This window comes from Canis aureus, chromosome 3 (genome assembly GCF_053574225.1).
Source record: "Canis aureus isolate CA01 chromosome 3, VMU_Caureus_v.1.0, whole genome shotgun sequence".
NCBI classification, from domain to species: Eukaryota; Metazoa; Chordata; class Mammalia; order Carnivora; family Canidae; genus Canis; species Canis aureus.
The window spans coordinates 7,879,502-7,891,678 of record NC_135613.1 but is presented as its reverse complement, the minus strand read 5'-3'; the positions used below and the strand labels follow the sequence as shown (position 1 = coordinate 7,891,678).

Sequence of the window (12,177 nt, the reverse complement as noted above, 5' to 3'; positions counted from 1 at the left end):
GCGGTTCACACACACGAGGTGGGGTACCTAATATGCAGCCAGGCATCTAGGAAGGCTTCACGGATGAGACAACGCCTAGGCTGGGGCTTGAAGAGGGCGAGCGGTTAGTCGAGTGCAAGGGTGGAGGGAACCACCGTAGCGAGAGAACACGGGTGGCTAAGGCTTCCCAGCTACCAAGAAGTTCGGAGTGGTGCAAGAACGAGGTGGTCACCACATTCAGAAGGGCTTTTAGAGCAACGTTGAGAGGAGTGTGGGCTTAATTCCATAGGCAATCGGAAGCGTGAGTAGCGCCCTCTGGCGACCCCGGGGGAAATGTTGCGGTATCGGGGGTGGTGTAGGGAGGCCAGTCTGGGAGGGGATAGACCGGGGGACAAGGCCTGCTTCAAGGGATATGACTAGAAGTAAAGCGCTCTTCCATGATAAATCGAGACAAAAATAAAGGGATAAACTTCAGAATGCCACACTCTGAAGCCACAGGTCTCCTCCGTCCTCTCTCACCTTTGCTCGGCAAACCAAAGGGCTCGACCTCGGTTTGCCCCATGCCCGCGGACCGCGGGCAGGAGGACGGATCGGATCCAAGCCCTTCTTCTCAGATAGGAAAACTGAGGCCCAAAGTCCAGTGATGGGTATCGAGAAGAAAAAAGAAAAAAAAAATCGAAACGCCCTCCCAAGAGGCTGCCCGAAGTCACGCACAATCCGACGGTCCCGCGGCCTGCCCCATTTCTCCGTCAGCAGTCCCCAACCAGCCGCCTTTGCTATGGAAACAGTTCCTCCCGCCCTCCTCAGCGCCTCGGTTGCTCCATGCACCCTGGGAAATGAAGTCCACCTTCGGTTACCTGCCTGCGGCATAAGCCCCCTCCGCGTCCTTAAAGGACTACAAGTTCCAGAAGGCTGTGCAAAAACTCCGGCAGTCTCTGGGGGATGCGGTCTTGACGGAGAGCCCGAGAAACCAGCAGGCTGGGCAGAAGAGAACGGAGTAGGCGCCCCCAATGGGCGGCCTCGTGGGCGGGGCCAAGATCGCCATTGGCTACGGCGGCGCAGGGGAGGCGGAGTCAGCGGAATGAGGCGCGGAGCTGTTCGCAGCTCCAGGTGCTGAGTCCGACGGAGGCTCCGGACGCGAGAGCTGCGGTGGCCGCCGCCGCCGCCGCTGCCGCCGCCGCCACCGCCGCCGCCGCCGCCGCCGCCGCCGCCGCCGCCGCCGCCGCCGCCGCCGCCGCCGCCGCCGCCGCCGCGAGAGCCACCGCGGGAAAGCCGGGCAGTGAGGAGCCCAGAGGAGCTGGTTGCGCTGCCGAGCGCTGACAGCCCTCCCTCCTCTTTGAGGTCGGTGCTGCTGGGTTCGCTTTTGTTTCATTGGGGAGGGAATGAACTGAGATATGAGGGGGCCTGGGGAGTTAATGGGACCTCTCCTCACCGCCCCCAAGACCATCTGTCCCGAAGAGCTGCTGATTGACTCGAGGGCCTCCCTGTGGCCCGGCGCCTGAAGTCGGAGCTGCTTGGGTTAGTTTTTGTTTTATGGTGGAGGCGCAGTGTGAGAGTGTGAGGGGCAAGGGCTGGAGGGACCCCCCCCATCTCTACCGAGAGGGCGTCGGGGAGCTTGGAGCCTTCCCCCACCCCCGTGCTTGAAAACGAGGCTGCTTGGATTATTGAAGATGGGAGGGAGTGTTACGGGATGAAAGGTTCTGAGGCAGGCGGACCCTTCCCCACAACACCTGTACTGCTTGAGGTTACAAAGGGGGTCTGGGTACGATGGGTGAGAACGAGGGGCTCTTCCTCCTCTGCTCAGACCTTCCTGGGCTTATTGGGGAGGGGCTGTTGGGATGTCAGACAGATCCTTTCCATGCCACCCCTTTCCTGAAGCCTAGGTTTTTGTGAAGAGGAGAAACGGGATGGGGATGGAGACAGGGGACTCTTCCTCCTCCCACTTGGACCCGCCTAGGTTACTGGGGGGAGGGGGTTGGGATGTGAGGAGCTAAGGCTGGGAGACCTTCTCCACTGTGCTTGAAGTGGCCGGCACAGGAGAGCACTGGCGGATTCTCGGGGTTCTCGATGCTCATGCTCAGGGCCCCTCGCCTATGGTCCGAGTGGGCTGGGTGTGGATGTGCGGTGGGGGAAAGTAAGAGGCGTGGAGGGAGTCCTCCCTACCTCTCCCTACCTGAGCCTTACCTCCCAGGCCCTCTCTACCTGGATGCAGGCCAAGGGCCAAAAGTCGAGACGACCCTCCCAGCCCCGCCCCGTCCCGCCTCGCCCGCGACCCGGCTTCTGCACCGCTGCAGGGAGCCCGACGAGGATGGGCACGTGCGGGCGGGACGGGGCGGGTCCCCTTTCTAGCACTCCGAAGCTCGGGGGAGACTCCCCCTGCGCCCCCAGACCTTTGGGGCTGCTCGGCTAAATGCAAGGCGCGCCCTAGATCTGGCTACCTGCTTCTAGGGCGCGCGGCGGCCGCTTCGGGAACCCGGCTTTTGCGCTCGGCCCAAGCATCCTCCGTAGGACAAAGCGGCGGTCGTTGCACTGGCGGGCCTGCGCCACCCGCTGGGCGGGGGGCGCGGCCAGGGAAGGGGGGGCTCCGGGCGCGGCGCGGAGAGAGCTTCCGCGGAAACATGCCAGGAGCCGGGCGGGAGACAAAGCGCGCTCGCTCCTCTCGGGCCTGCGCGAGCCGGGATGGAAAATCCCGAGGGAGGAGGCGGCTGCGCCCTGGCTGGGTACTATGCCCCGCACCCTTCTTTCCGGCACATCACCCCCTACGCCGGCCCGGCACCCCAGGATGCCGTGTGTGCGATGGTAATCAGGGTCCCTTCTGGGAGACATTCAAGACCTGTGACCACGAGGACGCGGACAGGCGGGGGGGCGGGGGGGGGGGCTCCGCCTGGAGGGGAGGGTCCCAGGATACAGGAGACCTAAGTGGGCCAGTGTCTGGAGGGCCATCCTGACTGGACGCCCCTGTGCCCCATCAACCACGTTAGGTCAAGTTTGATTCCGGGTTCCGAAGGTGTTTGCATGGATCGGAGTGTGAACATGTATGACTGGGTGAATGTGCCAGTGTGTGCTCCAGTGTTCATATGTGTGTCATGGTGAGCTTGTGAATCTGGCTGTGTGTGGTTGTGAGAAGAGGAGCCACTTACTGCTGACCTTAGATGCTAGGAGTGGAGGCAGGGTAGTAGCCCCTTCCACTCTAAAGCCACCGTAATAACCTAAGGTCTCAGTGTGTGTCCTCAGGGTGAAGGTAGCTTCAGGCTGCCTTCGGCCTAGCCTGCATGCAGGGGTGTGGCCTAGAAGATAGGACCTTACAAGTATGTGGAGCCCTCTTCAGCCTTTCTGGGGTCTCAGGTCTGACCCTAACATTCCTTACCATTGTCCTGCCTTTCCCATCTTCGAGAAACCTTATCTTGCTGTAATGGGCTCCCCTGAGGCCCAGAATTCCACCCTACCCCTCCACGTGGGCTTCCAGGTGGGGCTTGAGGCGCTCACCAGCACAGTCTTTATGATGTGGTTGTAAGATTTTGTGGCAAGGCAAATTTTTTCAGTCTGGCTTTCATGTCCGGAAGGGCCAAAGGTCTAGGTTGCTGGTTATTGGCAGGTAGCCTCTCAGTAATACCAGGTATACTACAGAGAGGGCACTAGTGAGACAGAGATACTACTGTGAGTGGACACCTCTGAGGATGACAGCTCTCCCACGGACATGCCCATTTCCAGCAAGTGACCTCAGTTTCATTGTGCTTTTACAGCAAAGGCGTTGTATAGCTTTGAGATAATCCCCACCACAGACCCCCCTCCCGTAGGATGAGGGGTTAGACTGCTGTCAGTGGAACCATAGGAAGAGCAGTTACCAGGCAGTGGAGCCACCATCCAGCCCAGCCCTGCCTGGTCCAGTCTCAACAAGTATCCACTGCCGGTACCCACAGCGACCTCTACTGGGAAAAGTAGTAATTTTGCAACTAACACTCTCCCGTAGGGTGGAGATTACGGGTGGGTGTGGGCCCTGTTAGGTAAAAACCACAAACCCTTCTATTTGGGGGCTCCTTGTCTGCCTTTGGAGTCCTAGGTTGATGTTTTTAATAGCATTTCCTTCAAACTAGTTCAAGCAGTGGAACTGCCACTGTCCTTGCCCATATAGAAGTATTTAAAGGGGCACCTGGGTGGCTTAGTTAAAGGTCTGCCTTCAGCCCAGATCATGATCCCAGGGTCCTGGGAGTGAGCCCCACGTGTATCTGGATTGCTGCTCAGCAGGGATCCTATTTCTCCCTCTGCTAACTCCCCCTGCTTGTGCTTTCTCACTCACTGTCAAATAAATAAATAAAATCTTTCTTTTTTAAAAAAAGGAAGAAGTATTTGAAGAGGGCCAAAATGCCTTTGTCCACATTTCTGTCCAGTTGGGGGTGGGCATCAAATCTGCTTATGAGGAAAATGCATGGAAAAATCTTATCAAGCTCAGGATGTTTTAGGTATCTTATTTATCTCTTCCTCACCCACTATGATTCCCACCTCCCCTTCTTATTCCATTTTATCCTTCTCTCTTCCTCATCATTAAATTAGTCAATAACATATTTTCAAAGATAAGCTTTCTTTCACTAGTTGACAATATGGCCCAGAAAATGTAGAAATCAAGAGGCTATTACTAAGTGCAAAGAACTGGCAAACACTGGCTCTTCCAGACCTAATCGTGAAATCATGGCAGTAGGGGAGATGGATGAAACATGCTGTCTTAAATCCTCATCTGGTGACGTGTGTCTCTTCTCCCAGAATTACTCTGAAGGGATTTCACACAGACACAAAATCTTCAGAGCTCCTCAAAGGAAAGGAGGTATTTAAATACCTGGTATTGTTCTTACTTTGGCATCCATGTGATTTGCATTGAACTATGTGACTCAGTATCACAAAGTAAAAATAGGACTTAATCTCTTCCTTGCCTGTTCAGAAGGTGACTGCATATGTGTGTTGTGTTCTGTATTAGAAGAGTGAAAAGCTAAATTATCTCATAAATTGAACCACCTGCTTGTTCTGATTAGAGAATGGCGCTTAACATCACCTACAGGCAATAACATTATTTTATGTTTCTTTTAATTCATACCTGAATCTCTTTGTCTTGTAAAGCCTTTCTTCATGCTCATACATTATTACTTTCACTTGAAGTTAATCAAGAATGTTTAATCCTTGTACAGAAGCCAAACAAATTAAATATCAGCAGATACAGGAAGATGTGGGTGGTGTTTCTGTTCTTGGGCTCAAAAAAATCCTTGGAGTTCACAGGAGAGAAGGAAAGGGGGTGAAGATTTAGTAAATCTTATGGGTGTAGTTAACGGGTTTCTGAAGAGGAGAGGCTCCTCAGAATTTCTCCAGGAGAACTGGTCATGTTGAAGAATCTGAGGATGCAAGCAAATAGCATGCATGCTGTGAATGAGAATGAAGCCCCTGGGATTCCTAATTCCAAACACTAATGCAGCCTTTCTGGGAAAATCCCCCAAATCTCTCCAGTTCCTTTGGGCTGCCAGTCACAAGGGAGTGGAGCTGTCCGAGGTTCTGGAGCACCGGCTTCCGCCCCAGTAGTGGGAAGGCAGGATTTAGGGCATGGAGTAGAAGCAAGCTCTGACGAGCATGGCCTCTGTGAGGATTTCCCTAAAGCTCATCATCATAGAAAGAAATAGGAGGCAACAGAGCTATAAAGACTTTTATCGCATCGCTTCAAATGAACCCATTGGCAAACCCTATTTAAAGAATTACAAGCTAATAAGAGGAAACATTTCTGAGTCAGGCTTTTCAAATGTAAGAATGTATTTAATCCTCACAGTCCTATGAGGTAGATGGTAGTGGTAGTTTCCACTTTCAAGATGAGGAAATGAAGCTTTAAGAGGAAAGGGGCTTGCCCATGATTATACAGATCAGAAGAAAAAGAGTTTAGATTCCAATCTGGATCTCTTAAACTGCAGAGGTTGCTCTTACCACTATTTTTTCCTATTGCTATTGTAGAAGCAAAATTGAAGTTTTGAACTGTCCTCTATGAGATTCTAACCAAATTTTAGAGGAATGGATTGGGGGCCAACAAAGATTCAGACATAAGCCATAAAGAGTCCTTTCAAATGCATCAAGGATATTACCACAATACTTTACATATTATCCTGCGAAAAGGATACCTGTACTTGATTACCAAGGAGGATAAAGGGGAGTATAATGATCCTCATGGCCAGTGTTTCAGAGTTTTCTTTCCAGAATGGAACAATTTCACAAGAAGCCAAGCCTATATGGCATCAAAATGTATTTTTAATAATCTGCAAGAATAGTGGGAAAATGAAGAGGCTGATATTATTTCACAGAATACATGCAGAACCAAAGAAATAGGGCTTATCTTCATTTGCTACTGTCCAGTTCCAATGCTGAGGACACTTGGATATTGTTAAGGGGTTCCTTCCCCATATTCCTACTCTCAGATTTTTACAGCAAAGTCTCTAACTCCAAAATAAAAGTTTTCATTGTTGTAAGCCTCAGCTAATCTCAGGGAAGCATCACATTTCTGCCTTTATGTCATCATAACCATTGTTCTGTCTTCATATGTGGCTGCAGGATGCCTGAAGGTAGGCAGGTTTGGGGTTTGATATGCTTCAAGCTACATGTCCTCTGGTCCTCCCAGGGTGGCAGTGCCAACTGCCCCAATCTTGCCACATGCACAAGGGGCCTATGCCTGAGAACTCCCCATTCAGTAGCTGTTGTTTAGGTGTCTGAAGAGAATAGAGAGGAACGGACTTTTGCTTTTTCTCTTCTCTCTATCTCAGTCTGCACAACACACAGATAGGGGGCCTCACCTTTTAAGAAAATGCCTCAAATCAGGCTGGGTCTCCAATCCATTTTGAGTAATTCTTTCCCCTTCTAGGTTAGGGCCTTGCAAGACTCTGATGCATGGAGCAAGGCTGCTATTGCTGTTCCCGAGGGCACTTGGAGGCCAAGGACCTGGCTCCCCATCTGGGTCTGCTCTGACTCATATGACCGCAGACAGATTTGATTGTTTTCTTATTTAGAGTCATTAATTAACTCTCCTCAACATCAGAACAGCATGTATTAAGAGGAAAGCTATTTGTGGGGGTCTCTAGGAAGCTATGCCTACAGCTGAGCACCGTCTCCTTTGCTAACAGGATCAGGAAATGGTTTTTAATTCTGGCTATGACCCTTCAGAAAACTTAGATCATCAAGATTTTATGCCAATATGAGAAAGGAAATAAAAGTGTAATTAATTGACAAGACTGGTAGAGTTATTCTGGCAAAAACTGGGAAACCCAGGGGTCTCAAGACTTTTTATTCATCCAATGAATATTCCTGTATCTGCAATGTGCCAAGCACAGAGCTGGTCATAGTGAACACAGTCCAACTTAGGGTAAGCTCTGTCATATAGGAATCTTGAATGGAAAGTGGAAACAGAGGCAGAACCCCTGACAAGGGTGTGTGCTGTAAATAAAGTTTTTAGAAATGGAAAGAACCTTAATAATCACAAACCATCATCTCTTTTTTAACACGAAGAGGCTGAGGGAAATTGGGGTTGCCACTGGCCACACACAGCCCCTGGAGTAGCGAAGATGGAGATTAGAACCCAGGTTTTAGTAATTCCTAAAGCTTCTTCTCTCCATTGTACAAAGTAAACTGCTCTGTTCACCGAATTATCCAAAGGGCACATTTTCATTAACATAGCCTTCTTTGATCTAATCTTAATGCAAAACTTAAAATTATAAGAGAAACAAATCATAGATGAAATACAAAAAGAAGAATGCCTGTTTATATCCTGTTGTCCAAGATAGTAACCACATGCGGCTATTGAGCACTTGAAATGTGGCTAGTCCAAATGGAGATGCACTGTAAGTATAAAATATACACTAGATTTTGAAAAATTAGTATGAAAAAAGAATATAAAGTATATCATTAATAATGTTAATGTGGATTGAAGTAATATTTTTGATATATTGGGTTTAAATAAAATATATTAAAATTAATTTCATTTGTTTACTTTCTTAATGTGTATACTAGGAAATTTATAATTATATATGTGGCTTGCATTTATAGCTCATATTTCTACTGAATAATGCTGTTCTAGAGTGCTTCCACTTAGGAGGAAATGTTCTTTACAAACTAAGGCATTTAGCAAAGGAGGTTCTATAATCAGTCAACCTGAGTTGAATAGTAGCTTTCCCACTTGGGCTGTGTGACCCTGAACAAGTTGATTGATCTCTCTGTGCTTCTATTTCCTCACCTGTAAAATGAGGATAATAACAGAGCCTACCTCTTTGGTTGAGTCAAATCCCTTAGAACAGTGGCTAGTACATAGTGTGTACTCAATATTAACTATTGTTATTATCAGAAGGGGCTTAGGGAATCTTACAAGGCAGAGGCAACAGAAAGAACAAGCAATTTTCAGATAAATAAAGGAAAAGATTTACTACTAGTTAAAACAGGACTGGAAATATTTGCTCAGTATAAGCTCATGAACTACCTTGATGTGGCCCCAATTTTCTGGCAGATAATGATACTGAGGAAAAATTTCAAGCCATTTACATAAGCATACAATGGATAAACAAATTAGCTAATTGCATTATGCCCAGGTCTTGACCTCTGCTAAATGAGTTGAGGAAGAAGATGATCAAAGTATACTAAGAGCAGATGACCCAAGAGCTCTAAGTCTCTTTGACTCCAAGATTCCTAGGGAAATATAAGCCTTATGCTCTAGGAGAAAGATCCTGGGTGGAGTCAGACACATGTGAGGTCAAAGCCACTCTGCTACCCATTGGCCTTTTTTTTTCCCCATTGGCCTTGATCAAGATACTGTAGGGGCACATGGATTGGCTCAGTTGGTGGAGTATACAACTTTTGATCTCAGGGTTGTGGGCTCAAGCCCACATGGGGTATAAAGATTACTTAAAAATAAAATGTTTTTTAAAAAAGTACCAGTTTTCTCTATAAAATGGAGCTAGCACCACCTCTCTTGCAGGTTGTGGTAAGGACTGTATTAGATAATGCAAATAAAACACCTTGTGCATAGTAAGTGCTCAAAAATGGTAGCTTTCATGAAATGAAATTTCAGATATTCTTTAACAGGAGGTTGAAAGGACAGTTTCATCTGATAAGTGTGTCTGCACCAAAATGTAGGTTCTCAGTAACTTTGGGCACCCTACACAATCTTTCATGCTCTTCTCTCTGTCCTATTAACACATGTGAAGTTTCTTTCCTGGGATGGTAAAGCAAGTAGCAAAATGGGTATTGTTCTCCATCATACTTCTTCTCAAATTCTGACATTCTGACCTTAGTGTTTAGAGCACTTTACACACAGCTTTGCTTTAAAAATAAATGGGACATAAATCTAGAAACCATAGTCCCCAGAGAACCATGTTCTCTAGGCTCTTAGAGCAGGCCATGGGTCCACCCACTGCACAGCTCTGAGGCAGCACATTACTGCTATCCTTGAATATCTATTCTTCTTCCAAAAGTTTGCTTTCTGGACCAAAGAAATGTATGTTAAGCTGAATGAGGATTTCTGTTGACAAAGCAGATCGGACTCTAGAGAAAACACTCAGACTAGTTATACAGCAAGTGTGGAGATCCCTGAAAGTATTTTGGCAGATGAGAACAACATAGTCAGATGTCTGGGGTTAAAGTATGATGGGAGGATTGAGGTGGGGAAGAGCCTGCAGGCAGGCTCAACCCTGGTTCTGTTGAGAGACCCATGACTTCCAGAGACCTAAGTACCAGTACTAAGTTCTCTTGGGATAAGTTCTGATCTTAAAATGCATTTTCCCCCATCCATTCCCTCTTGTTCACTCAACAAATGCAGAATGGTACATTTTGGAAAACCTTGTTCTGGAAGAGCCCAGGGTCTGGCTGAGGAGAAGAGAGATGTTAATGTACAGAGTGAACCAAGGAACAAGGGCTAAAGTAAGCCCAAGAGGCCTGATGAAGGCGGGTTGGCTATGGCATTTGGCTAAAGCAATGGATCCCAGTCAGACAGACCTGAATCTGAATCTCAGTTTCATCACCAATGTGGTGGGCAAGTGCTTTAACCTTTTTTAGCCTCATTTTTCTCATCTGGGGCAATAAAACCTACTTTCCCTGGGTTGCTATGGCCATTACATGACAACTTATAAGAAAATTCTTAAGGTAATACTAACTTTCTTTTATTGAATGCTTACAGTGCATCAGGCAATGTGCTCAGCACTTTATATGTATAAAAGAGATACCACTATTATCCTACGTTATAGCTGAGGAAAGCAATGCTCAGATACTTTAACTTGCTCAAGGTCACACAAGCAGTAAGATGTGGAACCAGGACCCCAACCCAGGCAATTTGACTGTAAAACCTTCTCTTGACCACTGTGACCAATGTCCTCTCTGATTCAAGGTCAGCAGGAACCCAATAACTGTTATTTTGAAAGAGGGCAAGATGATTCATTGATTAGCCTGTATAGAGGTCATCTGCTTGGTCTTCAAGAAGGGGTGCAATATGGAGAGGCTCTGAAGGGTGAGTACAGTAAAGAGGGAAGACAGGGAAAAGCTATGATCAAATGAATAGGGCTGGGAACACCAATGAGGTGTGCTGGGGGCCCTGAAATGGAGAAGAGGTTTTCAATACGAAATAGATGTTTGGAAAGTCTTGGATGTCAAGCTAACAAGCTAGAAAACCAAAAAAGTTCATAGGCAAAAGAAGGGATGTGAAATCTGAAGGCACCAATTGGAGGCAGCTCACTGAATTTGGGCATATGGTTGCCGTGTGGAGCAGGTGACCAGGCATGCCCAAAGCCAGTTTGAGGAGAGGGCGGCCAGACAACACCACAATCCAGCATTCCTACCATTGCTCTCTGCTTTCCAAACCATGTGCCTAGCCTTTTCTTTCACTTGATCTTCACAAAAGCCCTAGGCAGTAGAAGGGTGGAAGGTCTGCTACCAGCATTGCTGCCTGTGTCGAGTGGCAGGCAGCATGGGCTGCCAGGAACACAGATGCCAAGCACAGCTGCAGTGCTCAAACTCAGGCAAAAAGCTTTGGAGGCCTTTTTGTAGGGGGGAGGCAGAAGCCTTGCCCACTGGGCTGAGTCCTTTTCTCTGTGCTCTGGGAAGCAGGCAGTGTTATATTTTGGTCTGACTTCCCAGTGACACCCCTGCCTGAGTAGCAGCCTCCCAGGGTGGCTGCTGTGAGGGCCTGTGTCAGGGTCATTGTAAATCCCGTAGTCCCTTTTGGATGCAGCACTGTCAGCCAGTGCCCCCTGCCTCCTTTGTAGAGAGCTGTTTCACAAAATGAAATGTTTCTGAATTTGCCATTGTAAATTCGCTGTGCTTATTTCTCTGCAAACTGCAGAGATTAGAGACCAAACCCCATTCTCCTTAGAGGGGGTTAGAAGAAAAGTCTATCCTTTCTAATGGCTGCAGTAGCTGCTGACCACCCGATTTCTCTCCACGGCTATGCTTCTAATAACAATGGAAAACAAAGACAGGAAGGGAGAGGGACCCAGATGTGGCATTTCTTCCTAGAGGCCCCTGCAGTTCTGTGAAGGGTGTGAGGCCATGGGGAGGGAATTTCCACAGTCATGAGAGAGCGCCTTGATAAGTAAAGGAGTTTTGATGTACAAGATGATAGAAAATGAAAGAGATCATGATGCCATACTATGTTTTCTCTAGAAAGTGATGCCCTCCACAGTTCTGGAAGGATAAACAAACAGGTCAGCAAGGCCACAGGGGTCTTGACAAGTTAGCCAGGAACAAGTCCCTAGGGATTTTAAATATATCATTAATAAGAAATGACAAACACCGGCAGCCCAGGTGGCTCAGCGGTTTAGCGCCTGCCTTTGGCCCAGGCCGTGATCCTGGAGACCCGGGATTGAGTCCCACGTCAGGCTCCCTACATGAAGCCTGCTTCTCCCTCTGCCTGTGTCTCTGCCTCTTTCTCTGTGTGTGTGTCTCTCATGAATAATCAAATAAAATCTTAAATAAATAAAAATAAATTTAAAAAGAAATGACAAACACTTGGTAATAGAATGTTAAAGGCTCCTGTGGCCACTGACCCCAGTAACAATTGATGTGTCAAACACTCGACGCAACAGGGTGGAATGGTGACTTTTGAAGGATAAAATCAAATTGGGAAATCATAATAATGAAGGTATGGATGTTTAGAGTGGAAAGTACAGCTGTGCTTACTTTAGAATATCTTTACCAGCCAGGTCC

General features: G+C 47.9%; 1 protein-coding gene across 1 annotated transcript in view; it reads left to right on the top strand.

Annotated features, from left to right (window-relative positions):
• The first annotated feature begins 1,182 nt into the window (after positions 1-1,182).
• Positions 1,183-12,177, top strand: part of SMPD3 (sphingomyelin phosphodiesterase 3) — an 83,063-nt gene continuing 72,068 nt past the window's right edge. The window contains exon 1 of the mRNA XM_077888123.1: positions 1,183-1,320. The gene's annotated coding sequence lies outside the window, so the exon portion shown is untranslated. The remainder of the gene's footprint in view (positions 1,321-12,177) is intronic.